The following is an 11,806-nucleotide window of genomic DNA, read 5'->3' as shown; positions in this document are numbered from 1 at the left end:
TAATTGTGCGACTTTAATTAGCGGAGATATTAATTAAGACGTTAATTAACATAATGTTATTCAGGAATTTTTATTTCTTTCCTGTTGCCATTTTGCATATGGGTGAGCAAGTAAAATTCTAATAATTGCTTGAAAAAAGATTTTTTTGGCTGCTGTCCAAATCTTAAAACTACGTTTCTATATAGAGTTTCATTTTAAATTAGTTTAAAATTGATTGCTTAATTCGGACATAGCCTTTATTTTATCGTCTGTCCTTTTTTTATTTTTTATATTGAACGTTCTTAACTCTTTTCAGCATATGAAAGATGTTTCTTTAGCTATGTTTATTGATTGTAGTATAACTTTATCATACACCGGCCTCATATTTTCGTACATTTAGGATGTGCGACTAATTATGTTTATTTTGTTGGACTTTTTCCCGTCACATGGGTGAGTTTTCGAATTGTAATAACTCTCTTTTTTCTTCCTGTTTCTATTTTTGAAATACAGTTTGTATCGTTTAAAGAACATGTGAAATTAAGATTGTTTGGAATTTCTTTAAGTGAAACAGAGTTGAACAAAAAAAGATAGTTTTTAAGAATTTTAACTAAAGCTAAATTGGAATCTGATGATTTGGTATTAAATTAATGCTTATTGGTATTCATTTAGTCTTGGTGCTTTAGTTTCACGTAAACAACCAAAAAGTGTGTGTCATTTTATGTAAAAAGGGAGACTGCAATTGTACATAAATATTTCAGATATAGTCTATCAGATGTTTAACGTGTCTATGACATTTTAATGTGAGCACAGATTATAGTTGATAATGCATATATTTTCATCTTTTGTGCTAATTGAAAATATTCATAACTTGTATAATTGATAACTATGATTAACGTTAAAGAGATTTTTGCCAAAAATATGCTCTACTGGTGTTTTGCAAACTTTGCATCACGCGTATTTATTTACCCCTTAGCGCTTCAGAAACTGATGTCAGAGTAATACAAAAACATCAATTGGATCTCTTTCATTTTTTAAGTAGCCCGTGCAACGCCGGGCACGCAGCTAGTGGATTATATTAATTTTTGCTTTCATCAGAACAAAAAATAAGTGCCTACGGATCATGTTTGTAGATAGGATGGTAATGAAAGGTTTGAATCTTGAAACGGATGCTTCTCAAAGCAGCAACACAATATCTTTTAAATTTAAGTGAAAAATTCGTGTGTCATTTCGACTGCAGTTTAGTGCAAAACTTGCATTGAATAATATAAGATATTGGTGGTAATATTGGAAAACTTGCATCTTCGTTTCAGTACATTTTGTCTATCAATTTTTTATGCTGATATATTTGTAGAAAAAATTCATCTGTATATGAGCTTTTTTTACTGATGAATTCTTTAAAAATCATCTTGAATTTAAATAGCAGATTTGAATTAAAGTCTCATGTTCTGCTGAATTCATTGAAATTATCATTATCCCTTTACTTTAAAACTGTCACCTAATTAATATTTTCAGTTGAAATGCCGTTCTTATCTTTTTCAAACTATTTGGATGGGAAAGTGGTTTAACTCAATTGCGTATGTCATTTAATGCTGATTTCCGGTCGATTACTTCAGCGACGAAACATTTGTTGCATACTTTATGGCCTCGTGACCGGTTCTACATAATTTATTTAACACGCCCACTTACTTACTCATTTGCTGTTATTTATTCCAGCATAAAAAATTGCTTTCACTCTAAAAAGGCTGATTTCTTTACAACACAAATTAAAACAGGAAAACTGTCGTTCTTAAAGTAAAGTCAAGGCATCGGTGGCTTTAAACTACAATTTCTCCGTTTTTGGTTCCTAGCTTACGTTTTAACTTTGTCACTGCAACTATTGGCACCAAAAGTAAGTAAAGATCCTAAGTTGTCGTAGTATCTAAAACTAAGAAATAATAGTTACAGAGCAATTTTACCCTTTTTTAAATTTATCCTGTGACTCAGGGTAGCTTTAAACTATCGGATAAATGTTTTATTGTTATTATTTTTTTATCAGTAGCTCTTAATTATAGAAAAAATTATTTCAATAATCAAATTCTTACAAAAATAACTTGATAAGAGATGATAAAGAAAAAAGTTTTTATAGAGTTCGCATAGATAGCGCATTCAGAAATCTGACACAAGATCAGAGGTGATTTTGTTGTAAAAAGAAAATGTAACAATGTAAAATATAAAAAGTAAAATGTAAAAATATATAGAGACAAAATGTAAAAAGGTAAAGTTGAAAAATCGTAAACATATAAAATCCAAAAAGCTAAAATGTAAAAGAAAGTAAGAAGCTAATAAGGGCACATATAACAGTAGTCTACAAGCTATAGAGGATTTAGTGTTAACCAGGGGACACCGCAATGATTAATGTAAAAAAAATAGCATCAAGGTGAACCAGAAAATCCATGTTTAGATACTTTTTTTACCCTCAGATCAAAATATTTCTTTGAATTATTATATTGCACAGAGCATTACAACTTTGTACGAGAGGTGGCAATAACTTCTAAACAGCGTTCAAGAGAGCTTCCAATTGGATGATTTAATTAGCTGTGTACAGTGTTGCTAACAATTTTGTAAAATATGAATTTGAAATTTTATATTACGACCTCACTAGCTGACTGCAGCGTTAATTATAATAAATAGTAGGTTGTTGTTGTTTTTTTTTAAGTTCCAATGTGCTAAAAAAGTGTTGCAAGGTTAACCCACATAATTCCAAACATGGCCCCACTTGATTCTTATAGGCCGTGATAATCGCTGAAACTCATGGCAACAAAGAGGGCGCTACAGGCAACTCTTGTTTGTTCTCCTTGTTTTCCATTCTTTCAATTAGAATGTCCATTGGTTGGTTGATATACAATATTGGGCTCTACTCCTCTTGCAGTCAAAATGGACGACACATGAATTTCGTATTTTTCGAGAATTTCGGAAGTTGCATTGTTTCAACTCAAAAAAAAAAAAGCAATAAATTGTCAAGGCCAGTAAGAATTAAGTGGGGCCATGTTCCAAGTTACCATGTATGATCCTAGTATCAACTCTTTCTCCAGATGTCGCTTTCTTCTGCATTACGGTTGGCGACTGGAGTGTACTTGCATTTTTTTTAATCTTAAACACTGAAGCCTAGTCTATTTTTGTTGTTTTCAATTCCATTTTAAATACATTTGTACCATTTTTTTGTTAATAAAAGTTGGTTATGTTTTATGAATATTTAAAATCGTTTTTCTCAACTCGGGGGAGCCCTGACAGAAATACTGCGGCATCCCAAAGCTCCCCCAACATAGTTTTAGACTTGCCTATAGCTACAGGGGCGACACAAAAACAACGTATTTTGTAGCCGGTGTAAAATATGCATCAGGTTACATACAACGGCTATAGAAACAGCTAATGACAGCAACGTGTTTTGTGGCAGTTGCTCCCGGTGTGAGACCAGTATTGCAGAATATTCACAGTTTTGTAGAAGTCACCTTTATTTTTACCTTTTATATTAGTACCGTTTCTTAAATTCAAAGTGATAAATAAATAAATACTGGTTGCAGTACAATTTCAGGTTGTCGCAAACAGTATATGCAGAATAAAATTAGAAAAAATGTTAACATACCGTTTGGCGCGCAGCTTAGCAATTATTTCCTCATACAAAAATGAAGGGATTTTTAAACATTTTTTCAAAAACTAAAAACATTGCAAACATACTGAATTCAGTTTCAAACAATTGAAACACATTGCAACATTATGATATAAATAAGTAATTCATTTTAAACTAGTAAATAAATTTAATTAAGAACGTTAATATTTTAATCGAACCCCGGAATGATTTGGAGAAAATTATATGAGTTATGATAAAATGTTTTAGTTTAGAGTGAAATATTTAAAATATTTCACTTCTAGTTGACTGCCTCGGAAAATCACGTATTTAAGTAATTTGAAAAATTATAATTCACAGAATGTATGAAACATTTCTTAATTGGGAATACCGGAGCTTTTCGTTATTTTTGTCATTTTTGATATTACCGTAAGATTTGAACTGATTTGAAACATTTAGTGCATCATATCACTAAGAGTAAATCTTGAGCAATATAGTAATAAAAAAATTATCAACACTTTAAACGTTTTTCATGATATGAAATGGAATTTGCATAGTCTCTAAGTTTCTCTCAACTTGTCTCGTAGCGGGGCTAGTTGTGACATGCTTGAAGCACATTGTGACACACAAAAAAAACGCGTACAAATACGCTGTAACATGTACAAGTTATGTAATAAATGTAATTAAATGGAATATTTTAAGTTAAGAATAAAATAATTATTCATTTAAAATGCTCTTAACTCAAAAAGAATACCTTTATGTTTGAAATAACACTTTAAATGAAATGAAAATAAAATAGTTAAATTATTTTCTCTTTAGGTGCGATTGCTAGAATGACAAGTTTTCAAACATTTACGAGTGGATTGCTTGCACTTTCTATTTCCAGCTTTGCGTAGCTGTATTTTTCCTATGAAACGTACCGCTGTTTCAATGCTAATGTCATAGACTCATTTAATTCAATGAGATTTCTCACTTCTGAAGACTGCTCTGCATTCTTACTATCATTGACTAAATTTATTGCTAAAGTGCTGGATTTAATAACAGGTTCATATACATTTTTTTCACTATCATTTTTGTGATCATCGCTCTCATCTCTGACGGATAATGGACCGGAGCAAGTAGTGACACTATCACAACGTACCTTCTTGACTTTGTCACAACTAACACCGTGTTAAGCCATTTTGAACTTTACTCAATCGTTGCCGAAATATCATCAGGATCAAAAAACAAAATATACATAGAATAACAACGCGAAATATAGGAATTTAAATAATGTTGGGAACGTTTTCACACCTCAGTATCCTTAGTGGCAATGACAATTCCAACGCAGGTCACAAAATTTACTTTTGCTGTAGAAAACATGATAAGTATTTTTATCTTGAAAGCAGTCAAACGCTGTACTTCCAATTTTACACAAGCCACTGAGACCATCAACCTGCTAACTAACATGACGCGACAGGTGTTGAAACTATTGGCTTAGTCAGGAGGCTGGATGGTACAATTTTCCCCTGGCACAACTAATCCCGGTCTCCCCTACCTATGCAGTACATAACTACTGTTATCAGTTGATATTCAACTAGTATTCCATTAAAATAAGGTGAAAATTATTTAAAATTATATGAAAATGAGAAACGCAAAGCACTTCATTAGCCATATAGAAATTAATGTCTTGATTGATATTTGTCAAGTGTTTTTCATACGAATCTCAAGTTTCTTTATTGATTTTAAAAAATATTTTAATTATGACAATTTACAATTTTTGTGCATCAAAACGTTGGTTTCTGCATTTAATTTTAAGCACAAAGGTATTTATTCGTTATTCGTTACAATGACTATCATATTACATTGTTTCTGATTTTTCATGGAAGATAATTGAAAAGCAAAAAACTGTCATACAAAATGATACACATTTTAATTCAAACTTTAGCAAAACAGTTTTTGCTTCCACCTCCAGAATAAGCACTATAATCGTATTTTTCTAGCTAAGTAATTCGTATAAAGAAAAGAAAAACTTTTCAACTGATTTTAAAACTTTTGCGAGTTTTTATGCAGAATTGAACACTATTATAACCAGTAAAACTTGTACTCAAATTTGACAAATAGGAGGTAATGGTACAAAAAAAAGGAATTAAAAATTCAAAAGTAAAGAAAAAAAGGGTGCCTGGATTTTTTTTTAAATTATTTCCAAAATCTTTAGCAGTGTGTAATACATATGTTTCATAATAAGTATTTTTAAGCAGTGTAAATTGAGTTAAATTACAACGAAATTTCAATGAGTTAACTTTAGACCCTTCCCTTCTCTCCTTTTGGATGAATTGAGAGATAATATTTTGTACATCGCATCGTTCGGCATCGATCCATCGATCCACATTTCAAAAGCAATTAGCTACGAAAACTAAAATTGTCTTGCCTATGAAATATATTCAACTCCCCAAAAGTTATAAAATATGAGAAAATCTTTTATAATAAAATACCAAAAACTGCATTTATTTGTCCCTTTATAAAACTTCCTCCCTTCTCTTTTGTTAGCCATGAAACTTTCAGACGAATATTGCTCTTTAAACTGCTCGAAACCTACAACCTCACTTATACAAATTAATGAGAGGAGTTGATTCCGGGGACATTTTAATGCAATTACTATTAAATTTATTTCGAAAAATAAAGCGATACTCATCTTACGAAATTACGCACAACGTGCAAAATGCTCAATTGAAAGTGTTGATGGTGTTGTTCTTAATCGCGACCGAAACTGAAACGAGGGGTCGTTAGCGGTTGCATAATTGATCTTTCGTGCGCAGAGCAAGGCTATAAATATTCATTTGTTTGGCAGAAAGAAACAAGTAAACAAAGCAAAGATCAAGTTTAGCATGAATAAAAATTCAGCAATTGCGGGGCAAATTTTGCGAGGCAATAGGCAACAAATCCATTATTCCTGACGCAAAAATAAAGATAATGAACTTATATTCATTATTTATATTGTTACAACGGTCAAAAATAGTGATGAATTTTGTTAGAATAGTGACTCAAAAAAAGCACTTTTGGTTTAAAAGATGTAAATATTACTAGCACAAAGATGAAGCTAAGAAAAGTAGAAAGATATCTTTAATGTGCTACTAAATATTTAGGAATCAGTAATGAAAAAGAAAATATCTGTGATACATTATTGTAGAAAATACCCAATAAAAACAGGTAACATCCATTATTCGTGATGCAAAAATAAAAATCATGGAGTTTTATTCATCATTTCTATTTTTACGACGGTGAGAATTGCGATTATTTATTTTTTTTTTAGAATAGTGACTCGAAACAAGCAATGTTGGTTTAACGGAGGTATATATTACAAGCCGAAAGATAAAGCAAGGAAAAGTAGCAAGATATCTTTCATCTAAATATTAAGAAATCAGTATTAAAAAAGAAAAGGTCTACAATGTATTGCTGTAAAAAATTACTAATAAAAGTAGGTAACAAATCCATTATTAATGATGCAAAAATGAAGATAATGAAGTTTTATTCATTATTGCTATTGTTACAACTGTCAAAAATAGTGTATATGATGAATTTTGTTGGAATAGTTACTCAAAAAAGCACTTTTAGTTTAACGGAGGTATATATTACAAACAAAAAAGATAAAGCTAAAAAAAAGTAGAAAGATATCTTTAATATGCTACTAAAAGTTAAGAAATCAGTAATGAAAAAGAAAAGGTCTGTGATGCATTGTTGTAAAAAATAGTTTCAGTCAATACATTACGAAAAGCGTTTAAATATTGTTTCATTTCAATGTGTGATTTTACAGTATTTACAAGTATTTAAAAAATTATTTTTTAAATGTATTTTAGAAAAATATTTTAGTATCGCTAAAAATTCCAAAGATTCAATAAAATGAAATTAAATATAATTTTACTGTTAAGAGATACCCGGGAGGAACGGAGCGGCTGCAGGAAGGTGACAGTTACATTTATGCTGAAATAAAATGTGAAAAATTATTCCTAGCTTGTCCAGTAAGAATGGCAGATTGGAAACAATTAAAAATCTAATGCTATTACATCTACTGAAAAGGCTAAAAAAAAAATCCAGATTTTATTTTTTTGCCTTTTTTATTTCTCTCGGTTCTTCCATAGTACATCTCAAAAAGAGTCTGTTGTTTCTAACAACAGTCGAGGATTGTTGAAATATATTAATGCTTAAAACATTGCCGTTGCAGTTGACAGAATTTCTTCTTCTGCTCCTTGTTTTACTCTTTTGTAAAAGACAAAATTACACACTGTACTTGCACACAATTTTCAGGAAGTATGTTTTTAAATTGTTGATTTTGGCTTTTTACAAAAATGCTTTTCCCGTTGGTACTTCATCAGGGGGAAGACCAGATCCGACTTAACAAGACTCTTTCTGTCCTGCATGTGGAAAGTGTGTTGCATGATTTTGCGATCTTAATAAAAATACATAATAGTGGTGAACCTAACAAATGTTGCTATTTAACGTGGATTAAGAAAAAAACATATACTACGGCACCGATATTTTTCGAATTTTGCACTCGTTTTACTCAAAATTTTTCTTTTCCCACTTACGTTAGTTTTTACGTTACCGCATCACATCGTTACGGGAAGTTATCTATTTACTGCATTCAAGTGAAACAAGAACAATGACAATGATCGATGGAAGTTGTCATTGGATTGTAGTTTCTAGTTGTAATTAATAGCGGGTTTAGTCCTCAAAAGAGTTGAAAGTCGAATTGAGTTCCTAAAAATAGAGGATGTAAGAGGTTGATTTTTTAAAAAGAATGTACTATAAATAATAACTTCAACTTTACCTTTGTAACGAGGAGATAACGATGCTTCAGTCATAAAAAGCTCGGTAGTAAGCAGCATGCTAAATTAAGAGAAAAAAATGGAGAGGGGAGTTAGGTTCCGTAGGAATTTTAAGAACTTGTTCAAATTTTAGATTTTAGTACTTGTAACTTTGAGGCTTCAGGAAAAGTAACGAAAATAGTAAAAACCAAATGTATATTGTAGTTTTACACGCAGTTTAAAATAAGCGCCAAGCATTTAAACAGATTTAAACACTTGGTTGTTTCAAAACAAATATGATACGAAAACAAAGGAAAAAACAAATTTTACTTTGAGGAAGCAACAAGCAGAAAGAAAGGGTTTAAAATACTTGTTTGCTTAAGACAAAGATAATGGCTAAAGCAAAGGAGAAGCCATTTTGACTTTTTTTAACTACTAAAGTAAAAATTATAAAGAATTCAAAATTAGAACAACCTTTTTATTTCCATTTTTGTTTGTTTTTTTATTTACGTATGAAAGGACTTTTCTATTAAGCTTATTTGGTACTGTTTTCCTTTTCGGTTTTATTCCTTAATTTTTTCCAAGAATTGAAAAGTTCGAAAGTGCATTCAGCAAATAAACAACCAGAAAACGAATTCCCACTGTTGATGAGTGTCGCCATAGTGACGATCCCGAGAAATACGAAGCAAAATATCAAGCACTGTTCACCGCCATCTTTGAACCAGCTTACGTTTTTATATTTTTGCGCCTATGTTATCTGCTCTTTATTTCATTTTGTGATCATGGAAAACAACAAATACTTGGCAACAGATTTTAATATCTACTTTATCATTGTTAACTTTACAGCACATTTAATTAAATATAGATTCTTTATGGCATGCTATGGCATGAAAGCACTAAACCAATTTATGCTAAAACTCCTCATTTTGAACAATCTATGAAATCTCCGATAGTCACCTTTACGACACCAATTTAATTAACTTATTGATTTATTACTTTTCCAAAAATCTAGTTTACTTATTCTCTACTGCTTCAGCTTCAAAGTTAAGCGTTTGAAGACTCGGCTGAAAAAAAAACTTAAGTCCATTTTTGGACGAAAGCTTTGTTTTATGTTTTCTTCATTCATCTTATAACATAAATGTTAGTTCAGTAAATTACCGCCACTAGCCAGGACTAAAGCAGAAATACATGAAATACACCGCCAACTCAGTCATTTCCAGCCGAGGACTGCAGTTTCGTGCTTATTAGCTCTCATCAGCCCGGCATAGGAAAGTGACTGAGCTGGAGATGGAAAAACCTCTTAAGGAAGTCAAGAGGGCCAAACAAACTGGTAGCTAATGTAGAATTAGCACAGACCAGCCGAGTGACCGAAGCAATGGTTCGGTCCTGGCCCTGGCTAATGGGCGGTAATTTACTGAATTACCATGCCTTGCCATCAATTTTCGAGTTGAACCGAACCATTGCTTCGGTCACTCGGCTGTTCTGTGCTAATTCTACATTAGCTACCAGTTTGTTTGGCCCTCTTGGCTTCCTTAAGAGGTTTTCCATCTCCAGCTCAGTCACTTTCCTATGCCGGGCTGATGAGTGCTAATAAGCACGAAACTGCAGTCCTCGGCTGGAAATGACTGAGTTGGCGGTGTATTTCATGTATAAATGTTAGTGTTACGTAACCTAATTCTGTAATTTAGCACTATTTTATCAAACATTCCTGTTAAGGGGACACTGGACGTTCAAAAAGAAGAATTTTTTGGGCATTTTTGAAATTTTTATTTTTTGAATTTATTTGAATATGAGGACAATTTTGTGAGTTTTGTTTTATTTATTATAGTATAGAGAATGACTTAAAATAAGTTTCAGTGTTGTAAAATCAAATTAATTACTCAAGGGACTTTTCAAAGTTTTGTTAATTATCGTTAAGGTTATTTACATTTATTTAAATAACTGGTCTTCCAATTAAAATTTTTTAATGAAATTTCATAATTAAGCTTATACCAGTGTTTAAAGTATATGGTTAAAATTTCATGCAAATCCATCAATAATTAAAAAAGTTTGTTTTCAAGGTCCAATGTCCCCTTAAAAGCTTATTTTCCTTTGATATATTATTTTCCTACATAAACTTCCATTTTGGATTGTTCTAAGAATGGACTTTGGCCAGTGTTCCTTTCTTACAGTGAAATATTTGAGTAACTGAGTCAATGACTCTGTGGTTATTTTCTATTGTCGGTATAAATTATCACTAGAGCTCCAAATTAAAAGACGTAATTCTTTTGGTGTTTTTCCTCTATTTTCATTTCGACTCACTTGGAAGGCATTGCTTTCTGACATAATTCGACTTGTTAAATTTAAATAGACTACGAGATAGTTAAGATGACTCTAATATCATAAGTACGCGATTTATTATACAAGAAAAAAATATTCTCACATTCTGATATATAACAAACGATAACGGTTACCTCAACAGCAACAATCTCTAACCAACGTCCTGCTTGCAGTAGTCCCGGAGATTTACCATAGAAATAAGATGAACCAAAACTTTGGACAAACACCTAGGAACAATAATAAATGGTAACTCGAAAATGTCATTTCAGCTAATCAACGGCATGGTTAGTAGAAGAAAATCACCGAAAGAAAGAAAATAGTTTTCTTCGTATTCCAACCGGATTACAAGACGGGAATTCAGGTTTTTATCCTTTTATCTTCTGCGACCAACGGAAGGGGATTATGGGATATCCAAAATGGTCATAATTTCCACAGTTCTCCTTTTCTGTCACTCTTCTAAAAACTGTATAAGGAGTATCCAATTCCGTGAAAGGATATTTCATGACATGGTGATGCCTTTATGAATATCTTTCACTGGTTTAAAATCGCACACCTCACCTTTCTGTGATCCGAAAAATGACAGTCACACACACTATTAAAAAGTGTCCTGAAATTTTACAGTAAAAGCTACTGGCATCCATGTTGACAATAACTTTTACCGTAAAATCCTATTCTATTGTACAATTTTACAGTAGAATAAACGAGAGTTAAAAAACGCAAAATGCGAGCAGCAGGTTCGACCTCGGGACCTTCGGATAACCAGGCGGCTTTGCTGTGCTTCATACGAGGTCAGACACGTCGAGTGAGGGGAAATACGATGTTAGGTGCTTCGGACTGTAAATCACGTGGTGTATCAATTGGCGCCGCAATGTTTATTTTCTTTGGTACAAATTGCTGTAATTTTTCTGTGCTGTAAACACTCCATTTTACGGTAATATTTACCATAAAAGTTTCCTGAATTTGTAACAGAGTATACACCACATCCACCACCACACGTACCACACCATACTGCAATCCGCAAAAAATAACAATTACATACCGCACCTTATTGTGATCCGAAAAAATAACTATATCACCTTCCGCAACTTATTGTGATCCGAAAAGGCGCAATCAAAATGAT

Source organism: Uloborus diversus, chromosome 5 (assembly GCF_026930045.1).
Source record: "Uloborus diversus isolate 005 chromosome 5, Udiv.v.3.1, whole genome shotgun sequence".
In the NCBI taxonomy this organism is placed as follows: domain Eukaryota; kingdom Metazoa; phylum Arthropoda; class Arachnida; order Araneae; family Uloboridae; genus Uloborus; species Uloborus diversus.
This window is presented reverse-complemented; position numbering follows the sequence as displayed.